Here is a 13,207-nt window from a genome sequence, read left to right on the forward strand (position 1 = left end):
CGCTGGGCAGTGACACATTGTATGAAAGAATTCAACCCTTGGGAACGCTCCATGCTGTCTAGCATGTGTGACGTGCCATTCGTCTGCAGCTCCCCGAACTCTAGTTTTCTCTTGTCTACGTATCATTGAGAACGTTTGGAAGTGCGGCCTCACTAATTTTATTTTTTAGCCTTCTTATTTGGGAGTGAACTGTGCACTTTTGGTTAACCACTTTCTGCACACTGCAAACAATGAATGGTGACAACACTTGGCTGCAGCTGCAAGACATCTGTTTCCTCCTCATGATTATTTGCATTTCAGGAGAATTTTGATCCCTTGGCAAATCCTTGGTTGTGTGTGTTTGGGGTGCTGATCACCTCTCTAGAAAGTGAGCTGTTCTACATTTGTTATTTTAGGAACTATTACATTTTGGCACTATACTCATTTCTTATTCTCCTGAACATTGCCACCTCCATTCCACCACCTTCACCTTTTCTGAGTGAACCTGGTCGACCTCCTGTCAGGTGGGACAGGTGGAAAGCGATGTTTGAAAATTACTTGGTGGCCATGGGGGGGACAGGTTTCCTTCTGCACAAAAAGGGCTCTTCTTCTTCATAACCTGGGCATGGAAGGCCGCAGGATCTTTGATGGTCTGGCCAGAAGCTAATTACCAGAGGCTGGTGACATGGATGAATTCGCGTTAGCCCTTGGTCAGCTGTAAATTCACTTTGAACCAAAGAAGAACATCAGCTTTGGAAGGCATACATTCTTTCAGAGAGTCCAGGAAAAATCTGAGTCTGTCAAATCTTACATAGCCTGTCTGAGGTCCCTCAGTTACTCTTGTGAGTTTGAACAATTAACTGACTCTTTGATCAGGGACCAGTTAGTAAGAGGTACGAACAATGTGAGAGTCCAAGAAAAACTCCTTGCTAAGGACATGTGTCTGGACGAAGCGGTGGAATTAGCCAGGAGCATTGAGCAAACGTCAGAGTATGTCAAGGAGCTTAGAATTGACAAGCCCATTGCTTCCATGGCGTCTGTATGTGTTGTTGATCAAAAGAAAAGATCAAACTTTTCCACGAACAAAAAAGGGAATTGGAACACGAGAAACATGTGCTCTCGCTGTGGTAGCTCAAGACATGGTGCCAATTTTCCATCCTGCCCTGCCAAGTTTGCGGAGTGTTTCCGATGTAAGAACAAGGGACATTTTGCAAATGTTTGCAAGGTCAGCTCCGTTAACTGCATAGAACCCAGGGCTGAAGGCAATGATGAGGATTATGTCAGAAGGAGCTACAACATTCGTGAAGTGTCCAGCACTCAAGAATCCGCCCCTAAATACATATTTGAAATTTCGGCAATATCTGGGGAAATAAGAGGTCCTGTAGACACTTTTCAAGTTGATGGTATTGAGCTGATTATGAAAGTAGACACTTGTTCCCCCTGGACTATCATTTCCCGAGATACATTGATGGGTGTCTTAGGAAGGAGTGACTCTGTAATTCGGCCCACCAGTATCAAGGCATGTGGCTATGCAGAATCTGACATAAATATTTTGGGTGAATTTTCCGCGAGAATACTGTATAAAGGAAGGGACTGTCAAGCAACAGTCCTGGTAGCAGAGAGAGGTGCTTCTCTGCTGGGTTGGAAGGAGCAGAGGAAGCTTGGTGTACGGGTGCAAGCTAGTGCTCCCAACCCAGTCACTATTGCTGAAGTTTGAGATGCCTGGACTAGAGAATTTCCAGAAGTGTTTTCTGAGAAGCTGGGAAGACTCAAAGAATTTGAACACCACATACAACTTAAAAACAATGCTCAACCTGTGGTGCACAAAGTTCGTCAAGTACCATTAAAGATGAGGGCTCAACTTAGCGAAGAATTGGATACCTTGGTCAAAAAAGGTGTAATTGAACCTGTTGTGGCAACTGAGTGGTTGTCTCCCATTGTCTTGGTTACTAAGGCTAATGGGAAGCTGAGATTGTGTGTGGATTTGCGCAGTCTCAATCACAACATAGTGGTGGAGAGGCACCCATTGCCTAACATTACAGAGGTACTGTCCACACTGGGTGAACCTAAATTGTTTTCTATCATTGATCTCTCATCTGCCTACCATCAGGTACCTTTGTCCAAAGATTGCCAGCATCTGACTGTCTTTATCACTCCTGAAGGTGTTTTTAAGTATAACCGGATGCCTTTTGGACTGGCTTCTGCGGCGTCTGTTTTTCAGAGAATAATGCAGAAGGTACTCAAAGGACTCAGAAAAGTAACTGTGTTCCAAGATGACATTCTCATATTTGCTGAAAACAGTCATGAACATGATGAAATTTTGAGAGCTGTGTTGATCAGGCTCAGGGAATCTGGTTTGACTGTACAGAGGGAGAAATGCAAAATTGTTGTCAAGTAAGTAGATTATCTAGGGCATAGAATATCATCTGATGGCATCGCTCCCAAGAAATCTCTAGTAGATAGCATTAAAGGTGCTCCCCAACCCCAAGATAAAGATCAGTTACGCTCATTCATGGGGTTGGCGGAGTACTATCACAAATTTGTTGAAAGTTTTTCTGCTATATCGCCTCCGTTGAGAGATTTGCTAAAGAAGGGCACCAAATATGAGTGGTCAGATGAATGTCAGAAAGCCTTTTGCAAGATCAAAGAGTGTATTGTAACAGCGCCTTCATTGGGAGGGTTTGTTACTGGCAGAAGAACCGTATTAGCTGTGGATGCAAGCACGTTGGGTCTTGGTGCCGCCCTTTCGCAATACGATGGTAAGATTGAACATGTCATAGCATTTGCCTCCCGGCCCTTGAGGGGAGCGGAAGCAAATTATTCTGTGATAGAAAGAGAGGCTTTAGCTGTTTCATGGGCTTTTGCACATTTCACATTTTTTCTCTGGGGCCAATCATTCACTGTAAGGACGGACCACAAACCCTTAGTTCAGCTGTTAGGTAGCTCAGAGTGGGCCAAGGGTTCCCCAAGAATATCGAGGTGGATGATCGATTTGTTGGCATTTGAATTTAGGGTTGTGTACATACCTGGGAGAGAAAATGTAGTAGCAGACTGTCTTTCTAGGCTTCCTGTACAAGGTATAGATTCCAGAAAAGTTGACACTGAGTGTAATTTAGGGATTTGTGAGGTTGAATACAACGCTATAGTTAAAGAGGAATGGCAACACGCTGATGAAATGGATGAAATTCTAAAGCAAGTCAAATTGGGACAAGATTGGGTTGGCCCAGGAAGGATCTGGTTGAGAAGAAATTTGATGGCTTTTATTGTATAAAGGAAGAGCTGTCTTGGTCAGAGGATGGTCTACAGCTCAGGAGGGGTATGAGAATAATTCCACCCTGTGATATTAGGTCTAAATTGGTGAACATAGCACACCAAGGTCATCTAGGCATGGGAGGTACAAAAAGGCATCTTAGGCAATCCTATAGGTGGCCAGGAGTGGATGGTGAAGTAGAGATGTGTGTAAGATCTTCTAAAGAATGTGAGAAAAGTGATAAAAGTAAAGTTCTTAGAAAAATTCCCGTAAGACCAGTTAGTGTTCCAGGGGAGCCTTGGAGGAAACTGGCAGTGGATTTGATGGGGCCTCTACAAGATCTGGGAGAAGAGTTGAAATACTTGATTGTTCTTGTCGATTACCACTTGAAGTGGATCGAATGGAAAGCTGTAAGGGAAGCAACCACCTCGCAAATGATCCTTTTCTTTGAAGAAGTATTTTACAGGGAAGGATTTCCGGCAGAACTTGTATCTGATAATGGTGTTCAGTTTTGCTCAGATAGGATGGTGGAATTCTTAGGAAAGTTTGGCATCAAGCATTACAGGACGGCTCTCTACCAGCCTAGGGCAAATGGCCTGGTTGAGAGAGCGAACAGGTTCCTGAAAGGGGGACTGCAATTAACCATGTCATCAGGTCTGAAATGGCAGACAACTCTGAGAGAGATGGTGTGGAACTATTGTACGACCCAACACTCAGTTACAAAAGTCTCACCTTTCATGTCTCTTAAAGGTAGACAACCGGCGACAAAGTTATGTCCGGGATGGTTGGATTTAGCTAAGAGTGTGCATGTGAACAGAGATAAGATTATGAGTCTAATCAGAGAAGCTCAGGATGAATATAAGGAAAGGTTCAATTCTGGAAGGAAATCTAAGGAAATATCGTGGAAAGTGGGTGATTGGGTCTACATCAAAAATCACAGAATGTCTCCCAAATGTGTTGAGAGTAAATGTATGGGCCCTAAGAAAATAGTTGTGGTTAGAGGTAATGTTGTTATCATGGAGGGTGGAGAATGCTGGTCAATGTCCAGACTGGTCAAGTGTAATAACTATGGTAAAGCAGGCAGATGTTTGTGAAGAGGAAGAGGGGAAGGAGGAAAATTGTAATGAGCAATTGTACAAACCAAGTCTGAGTAGATGTTCAAATGAACACAACAGTTTGAGCGCAAGTTCCGAGAGGATAAAAAAAAAAAAAACCTCTCAGGTTTAATGATTATTACCTTGACTAATTGTCTCATCTTTTGAAGGGAGGAGATGTGTTGAGGTGATCTTCACTTCATGTGTTATTTATTTTTAGGGTAAGTATTAATATATTAAGCTGTGTGACTTTTTGTACATTTAAGCTAAATAGGAATGTAGAAGAATCATAAGCTATGTAATGTTCTTAGTTCTTAAACATTGTGAGGGTGTGTTAGTTCCATCCTGGAGTGTTATTGTTTACTGTGGTTCTTTGGAGATTCAGTTGGAGCCAGCCCCTCAAGGGAGCGCCTGCTGTCACCAGGGTCTCACTTAATAAAGTACCCCTTGAGAGTTTATTGGTCCTGACATTCCTTCTTAACAGCTAGTCGTCAAAGAATATGTGTTTGTTAGATGTGGGAGAGCCAGGGAATTGATGGGTAGGGCCGAGCCAGGGCCGGTGTAAAGTTGAATTCTGCTCATCGTCGAAAAATGCTTAGGATGCTACTGCGCATGCGTGAATTTCAATGGCAAAGCAAAATCCGACGGTACTGTAACATCAGATTTTGCTTATCCGTCAGAAAATGCTTTCTGGTCTACGGGGCAGGGGCAGCGGGTCTAGGGGCAGGGACAGTGCTACATTAACCCCAGTGCTTCAAGTGAGCCGGGGCCTGCCGGGGTTGGGCCCCGGCAGTCTCCAAAAAGTGGGGCTGAGCCGGGGCCCTGCCGGGGCCCCCCGGCCCCACCACCCCGTGGCAGGACGCATTATCCCGCCGCAGCCTCGACGGGAGATGCGCCCGCCACTTTAACGTCAGGCAAGCTGACAGAAGTGCCAGCCAGGCACAGCGTTGCTGTGACTGGTTGGCACTTCCGTTGGTCACTGTAACTTTCTCTGATGACCCCTCATCTGAGGGGCCATCAGAGGAAGCAAGAGTCCCTTAGTTTTCCCTTGCCAGGTCACTGACCCTCAGCGAACCGCGGGCTCCATGATCTAATATGCAGATTAGATCACCATTCTCTCCAAAAATCCCCATTTCTTAAACATCGATTTGTATCCAGAATGGCCCACAAATTCCTCTTTTTCGACACACAAATGACTCAACTCAGCATCTAGAATTTTGATATTATAGAACAAACAACTGTTTTAATTGTATAGCATTAAATTTACTATTTATACTTCCCCACACCACTCGCTTACTTTTTTCTGTCATCTGATCCCAAGTTTAGTAGCACATTAATTCAGGAATACCCATCCCTACTAGTTGTAGTTGCCCAATGCACAATCACACACCATTACATACATCTTCATCATCTTACTCAAACACTCATGAACACAGCACACATACATTGCAGAACACCCCAACCCATACCTTGTTTATTTTTTTCAACAGACCCTAAAGAATGCCTACCAAAAATCAAGTCTGTTGAATGCAACGCAGAAGTAGAGCAAATTAAAATAAAAGTGTCCAACATAAACAATCATCTCTTGCAGAATTTGTAAAAAAAAGTTGAAACAAAACAGCTAATACAGTCATTTAGTGAAACAAAAGAAGTTTCAAGTACACAAACTTTGCCTCCTCTATCAAAATGTAAAACAAACCAGAAAACAATTAACAAAAAATCAGCTATCACTACAGATAAAACTGCTTCTATATATCTTGATATAGTGCAAAGTAAGCATACCAAGAAAATTATTTTAGCCAAAATGTTCCGTCACAGAGTCCTTCAAAATCTTATAAAAACAGGAGAGAAACCAGGTTCAACCCTTAAAACCTATCGTAGGAAATTAATCTTAGAAGCGTTGATAGACAGTGCAATTCTTCTCAAAAGAAAGTTATTTATTTTAGTGTTAAACAAAATCAAACCACTAACAAAACTAATGACTAAATTACAAAAAAGACTTCTCAATAAGCGAAATGTCAACAGAAAGAACTTCTTAAGTATCTGCGGAGGTGAATGGAGTCACATTACAAGCACAGAACCGTACATTAATGAAGAAGCATACAAACAAAAGCAAACAAATACAACTGCCATACATAGCAGTGGTCGAGGTTATGAAAAAGTTAATAATACCATAATGGAACAAGAAGTACTCCTTACAAAAATATGCCCTGAAAAATTAGAATTACCCCTTCATTCAACTGAATCAGAACGTCTAGTGTACAAATGGCCATGCACGTCAATTCTCAAAAAATATTTAAAGTCTTTAAGCCAATTCCTCAATCAATATGTGAAAAGCAAAGACAAAATCAAAATGAAACTACTGCAAAATATGGATACCTGTCCAGTGTGCAAGTACACAGGACTACAAGGACATTCATTGGCCTGGATTACAGGACCTACTTGCAAAACCACCTTCCATGATATCAAAAGGATATCAACACATCATTCAACTATAAGAAATCTAGTTTATAAACTGTACTATGCTAAAAGTCCTGCTTTAGCACTAGCCAATTTAAATAACATTCTTTTACATGGTACAGCAACAGACCTACTTGAAGAAATCGACTATATCCAGAAAAAATATTTTGGAAGGGAAAGCCACTTACAGAATGAAATATCTGTAAACCAAATTAGCAACAATTCTACACATGGCAACCTTTTACTACACACATACAAAAAAGAAATACTAAAATTTAAAAGTACATCAGCTGAAGTACCAAACAACTATGTGTGTGTATGTTGCCGCAGAACTTTTTATAAAAGTAACACAAAAACTGTAGACCTATCATACAAACTAGAAGACAATGAAGATTCTAAATGGTTTGAATTAGCTCTCTACCTTATAGCAGAAAACAAATACGAAATAACGGACCTCTTAATACTTTGCAGTTACTGCACTACAAAACTTGACAACAACCAAACTCCTTCACGTGCTATCACAAATAATTTGGAACTATATCCATAACCAAAACCCCTACAACAACTTAATTTATGTGAGAGCATCATAATTCAAACAGTGCACCCATTTCAAGCAATAATACGCCTTTAACCAAAAACGGCAAAATTACCACCCCCTGAATTAGTGAAAGGTATTCGTGGAAAAGTAGTGTATTTACCATTACATCTAAAAGAAAATGTGCATACTCTAGGAGTGCAACGTCCAATGCAGCAATCTTTAATTATCTTAGTAAATGGAGTACCTACAAAAGACAAACAAATTTGGCAACAGCTGGTAGATTTACATAAAGTTAGAGAAGCCTTGCAATATCTTAAAGAGAATAATGAATATTACAAAGAAATTAATATTGAAGAAAACTTGAAGGATATAATTGAAATAATTCAAGAGACACAAGAAGCTGGTCAATTTGAGCTCCTAGATCCTGCTACAATATCAAATACTTTAGACCATTATACAATTCATCCATTGCACTCTAATGACACCATAGAAGATGCACTGGAAACGTACCAAATGAGTCAAACAAAAGGATCACCAATCAGCATATGGGAAAAAGTATAGAAGCACATGCTTTTCCTCTACTCTTTCCTACTGGCAAAGGAGGAAGGTATGATGATAGGCTTATTCAAATATCAGCATCAGAATACCACTCATTATGGATGTATTCTGAAGGTCCCAGATTTAGACAAAATGTGGAATACATATTCCACCTACTCTTTGAAAGTGAACTAGCAACTTTATGTTACGGAGTTGCACACATATTAAAATCAGGATCCCACTTTCAAAATATGACAGCTACACAATTATTACAAAAAGTGCAAAAAAAGATGAGGTTTTACAATCAAATATTACAAATCTATTAGCAAATATGCGTGGTACTAAAGAGTACTGGTTTCAACATCATGGAGATGTACGTTGCATGATCAGAAACCTTGGCCCACCCACTTGGTTTGTTACATTAATTTCTGCAGAATATGCATGGGAAGATTTGCATGATTTCCTACGCATATCAAACAAAAACAAAACAAACAGATATACTAATACCTGGAGAACCTTGTCCTCTAGATCCTGTTAATATTTCAAGATATTTTCACCATCGCCTCATTGCTATGCTACATTTTATTTGTAATAAAACTGTTCCTCCCCTCGGAGAAGTGCAATACTTCTTTTGGAGAAAAGAATACCAAGCCAGAGGAGCACCACATATCCACATGCTTTTATGGATTAAAGATGCTCCTAAATTTGGTCAAGACAGTGATGCCACTGTTTTACCGTTTATTGAAAAATATGTCACTTGTGAAATTCCATCAGAATCCACAAATAGTGATCTTCATGCACCAATTTTACAATTTCAAAGACACAAATGTGGCAAATATTGTTGTCGCAAATACAAAAACAAAGAGAAATACTACACCAAATGCCGATTTGGTTTCCCTAGACCAATTACAAATACAGGTCAAGTGAACAACCTCATGTCTTCAGTTAGACATAGTGTTAAAGGTAAGTCACCTAAAAATACATATTACATAAAAAGAAAAGAAGAAGAAAAATATATCAATGATTACAATGCAATCATTGCCCACTTATGGAATGCAAACATAGAAGTGCAGTACACGGCAGTCAATTCTACTGCAGTTGCACGATATGTCACAGCATACTTAACCAAAGCAGAAAAGACAGAGCTCCAAGACCTCTGGAATGACCTGTCATCAGATAAAACAGTGTCTCAGAAATTATACAGCTTGGGCATAAAAATGCTCTCCCATAGAGAATGTGGATCCTATGAAGCAGCTGATCGTTTAACTGGTACTGCATTGTATGGTAAATCTGAAAATATAGTATGGCTAAGTCTTGGTCCAGCTAAATCTAGAAAAAGAGTTCTAAAATCATACGAAGATATAGAAACAATAGCCAAACATGATCCCGACAGCCAAGACATTTAAAAAAACAATTTATTGGACACATACTACCCAAACAGAAGTAATACTTTGGAAACCATGTGTCTATACCACATAGCCCAAAACTACACATACAAAAATAAAATAAAACCTGATGAAAAAAAAGTAAATACAGAGTGACAAACTGTGAAAGCAGTTTAGTAAAACTCCCCAAACCAAATTTAATTAATCATATCAAATTGTCATTAAATACTCCTCAACATAAAGAAGTGTGTTACATGTCCCTGCTATAACTCTTTAAACCATGGAGAAAAGAAGAAGAAATACTAGATAACTATGACTCATATGACAACGCTTTCAAAGCAAATGGAAAGCACTATAACTGATGTACACTTTACACAGTACAAAACAATGTTGCACAATGAACAGCAACACGAAGAAGAACTCCAGGTCCAACTAGATAAACACACTCCTGACAGTAGTCAACCTTCTGTAACAGGAAGCCAAGAACCACTGGGAGAACCACTAATAACAAATGAGGCAGAATTAGCTATGATAGAAGTAGAAAACACCATGTGTCAGTATGAAGATAAAGAAGACTTAACTATACTACAATCAAAACTAAACAATGAGCAATGTAGCATGTTTCAAGAAGTAACAAAAGAAATTTCACATGTGTACAACATGAAAACAAAGAATGCACCTGTCAAAATTACAAACCTATACTACTGTGTCATGATCTCTGCTTCCAAAAGGGCAGGGTTTTCCCAACTCCCTTGGAAGCAAATCCATAACCCAGGTTCCGAGTGCCAACCAGTCCCAATTGGGACCTTTTGGACCCAGTCCTGGCGCCAGTGGCACCAGGCTCATAAATATGCCCAGTCCCAGCGCTGGAAGCACCGGGCTCATAATGCTTGGGTGGACTTACCTGCAGCAGACCATGCTGCTTACTTGCCTGCCAGTTGAGCCTCTGATCCTCTTCTGTTTGGAACTACTTTTCCTGTTGGGTGGGGCTGGAGCCACTCCCTAGAATTAGAACACTGGAACTCTTCTGGAAGGCAGGAACTCTTTTCTTACCAGGAACTCTTTTCTTACTTAGGCGTGGCTGTGGAAGGAGACACCTAAGCACTACAGGAAGCTATTTAAACCACACCCGGTGGATGAATCTTGCTTTGCGTTATTCTGCACCCTCTGCAGCAGGACGCTCATCGTGTCTTCTGCATCCAGTCCTGGGCCTAAGGAAAAAGGCTTACCATCCTGAATCCAGTCTTCAGCAACACCTATAAAGACAAGAAAGAACAGGTTAGCATTCCGGCATCTGAAAGGCAAAGGTTTACCTACTCTTCGTGCGCTCCGGAGGTCTTCATACTGCATTCCGGCATCTGAAAGACAAAAGCCTACCAACTCTTGGCACGCTCCGGAGGCCTTCGGCGCTGCATCCGCATTTGAAAGACAAAACAAGGTGCGTTTAAAGACATTGGGGAACTTTAATACTCACGTGCCATTACTCCTTTCCACATCTAATCCAGTGGGTATTCCGGCACCCTGCAGCCGCTCCGGACTCGTACCTGCAAAATAAAAAGACAGTTAGAGCGCATCGAGAAGCAGGCAACAAGCGCTTACTCACGTGCTTCCAGGCGCTTCTGTTCATCACACGGGCTCCATCTTCAACTCACTTCAGCCCGTCATCCGCCATCGCCGGAACCCTGCAAAACAAGAGACATCATTACTAAAGACTTTAAAAAGACATTTGAATGACTCGAAACTTACCGTTCGTGCAGTAAACGACGGACAGCAGTCCTCTGAAGTCCAGAGGCCTGCGCTACCTATCCAGTGCAGAAACTGGCTACAGCCCCCTGCCCCGAGGCAGATGGAGAGCTCGGCATTCACTTACCTAAGGTGAGAGCGTTAACCTTTGGGGGTCTACAGGAGAGGAGAAGAGGAAAGAGATAGGGACACCCCAATAACCCCAGTTCATTAACCCCATATTTTCTATCTGCAGACATCTTACTCTACACGTCAGGCATACAGTGCACAGAGGTCCAGCCCAAAGAGCCAACCGGGTGCTACACATCACCTTTGAAGATACGGTAGTCGCCCAGTCAAGACCGGTGCCTCTGCGAGAATCAGGTGAGCGTTACAGAACGCAAAGCCTACCGCAAAACTCTCGCCCAGGCGCTATGGAAACCTCGGATACTGACCCCCTAGCCCGGTTACTTGGGGAACTAAGGGCAGAAGTGCATGCAACTCGTCAGGAAACGAATGCTCTAAGAAGGGAACTAATTATTTCCAAGGAGAGAACAGACAATCTTGCTAGACAAGTGCTACAGTCACAAGCCGGACAGACCCCGTTACCCGCATCAGGGGCAAATCTTCCTTCAACATCCTCTATGAATCCAGTGCAGATCAACTTACCTGGGAATGTACCTCTGGCTCCGCCCGAGCGATTTTCTGGTGACCCAAAGAGGTTTGCAGTATTTATCAATCAGTGCCGGTTGCACTTCTTATGCCGGCCAGCAGCCTTTCCAACTGATCAAGCTAAAGTAGCTTTTGTACTTTCGTACCTTAGTGGCAATGCGGCAGACTGGTCGATCCCTCTAGTTCATCAAGATGAACCGGTTCTCCATGATTTTCAAGCCTTTCAGCTTAGTATGGAAAAACTCTTCGCAAGACATTCACAGGGGCAGGCCTTGGACAATGAGCTTCTTTCGTTGCGCAGGGTAATCAAGACCTTTTGGCTTATATTGCATCTTTCAATAGACTAATAGTGGAAACTCAATGGCCTGAGGACAAAAGGATTACGCTGTTTTATAGAGGTCTACGTGGAGAGCTCAAAGACGTTTTAGCCCAAGTAGTGAATCCCCCACAAGACTGTTCAGATTACATAGACTTGGTCGTTCAAATAGATCACAGGCTGCAGAACAGGAAGGCCGATCGTTCCAAGTTTGATGCTCGAGTATTTTCCAAACCGCCAACTCCTTCCAAAGGAGTAGACTCCGGGGAACCCATGCAAATAGGGGGTCTGAAAGGTCCTCTAACACAACGGGAGCGGGAAAGGAGGAAACAGTTGCAATTATGCCTATATTGCGGAAACTCAGGGCACTTTCTTCGAGACTGTCCGGTGAAACCTGCCAAGAAGGCAGTAGGAGCTGCAGTTACCAAAGTTACAAACTCTGAGCAGGGAAACGACCTCGCCCGACAAGAATAGAGGTCCTCTTGCCGAGCGTAAAAACCAGTTCCGTGACCTCGCATTTCGTGATACCTATGGTCCTCATTAGCCCTGATAATCCGGATCGATTACATGCAATTGAAGCTTACGTCGACAGCGGTGCCATCGGCAATTATGTGGATCATGAAATGGTTTTGAGGATGAATCTAACTCTTTGTCCCAAGGCTGTAAAGGACGTCATTACTACGGTGGATGGTACGGAGATAGCCTCCGGGCCAGTAACGCATACCACTCAAGAAGTGACGCTAGTAAGTCAAGATGGACACCATGAGAAGATCGTGTTTGATGTGATCAAGGCCCCTCAGTTTCAGATTATTCTAGGAATACCTTGGTTAGAGAAACACAATCCTCTGATCGATTGGCGAGCAAGAACGGTCCAGTTTCCAGAATGTGTCTCTACTTGTCACCCTCCACCTGGTGTTGCACTGGCCGCAATTTCTTCAGAGACTCCCCAGTTACCTCCCGAATACCTAGAATACCAAGATGTTTTCCGGAAGGATCAGGCTAACTCTCTACCTCCTCATAGGTCTTATGACTGCCAGATAGACCTGATACCTGGATCTACTCCTCCTTGTAGTAGAATTTATGCCCTCACCGAGCCTGAGAACCTTCACCTTCGACAATACCTGGATCAATACCTGGCAAATGGGTTTATTCGTCCTTCCAAGTCCCCTGCTTCTTCAGCTTTGTTCTTCGTTCCAAAAAAGGAAGGAGACCTTAGAACTTGTATCGATTATCGCTCCCTGAACCAGATCACCG

This window comes from Ambystoma mexicanum, chromosome 4q (genome assembly GCF_040938575.1).
Source record: "Ambystoma mexicanum isolate Mex_15411 chromosome 4q, UKY_AmexF1_1, whole genome shotgun sequence".
Taxonomy (NCBI): domain Eukaryota; kingdom Metazoa; phylum Chordata; class Amphibia; order Caudata; family Ambystomatidae; genus Ambystoma; species Ambystoma mexicanum.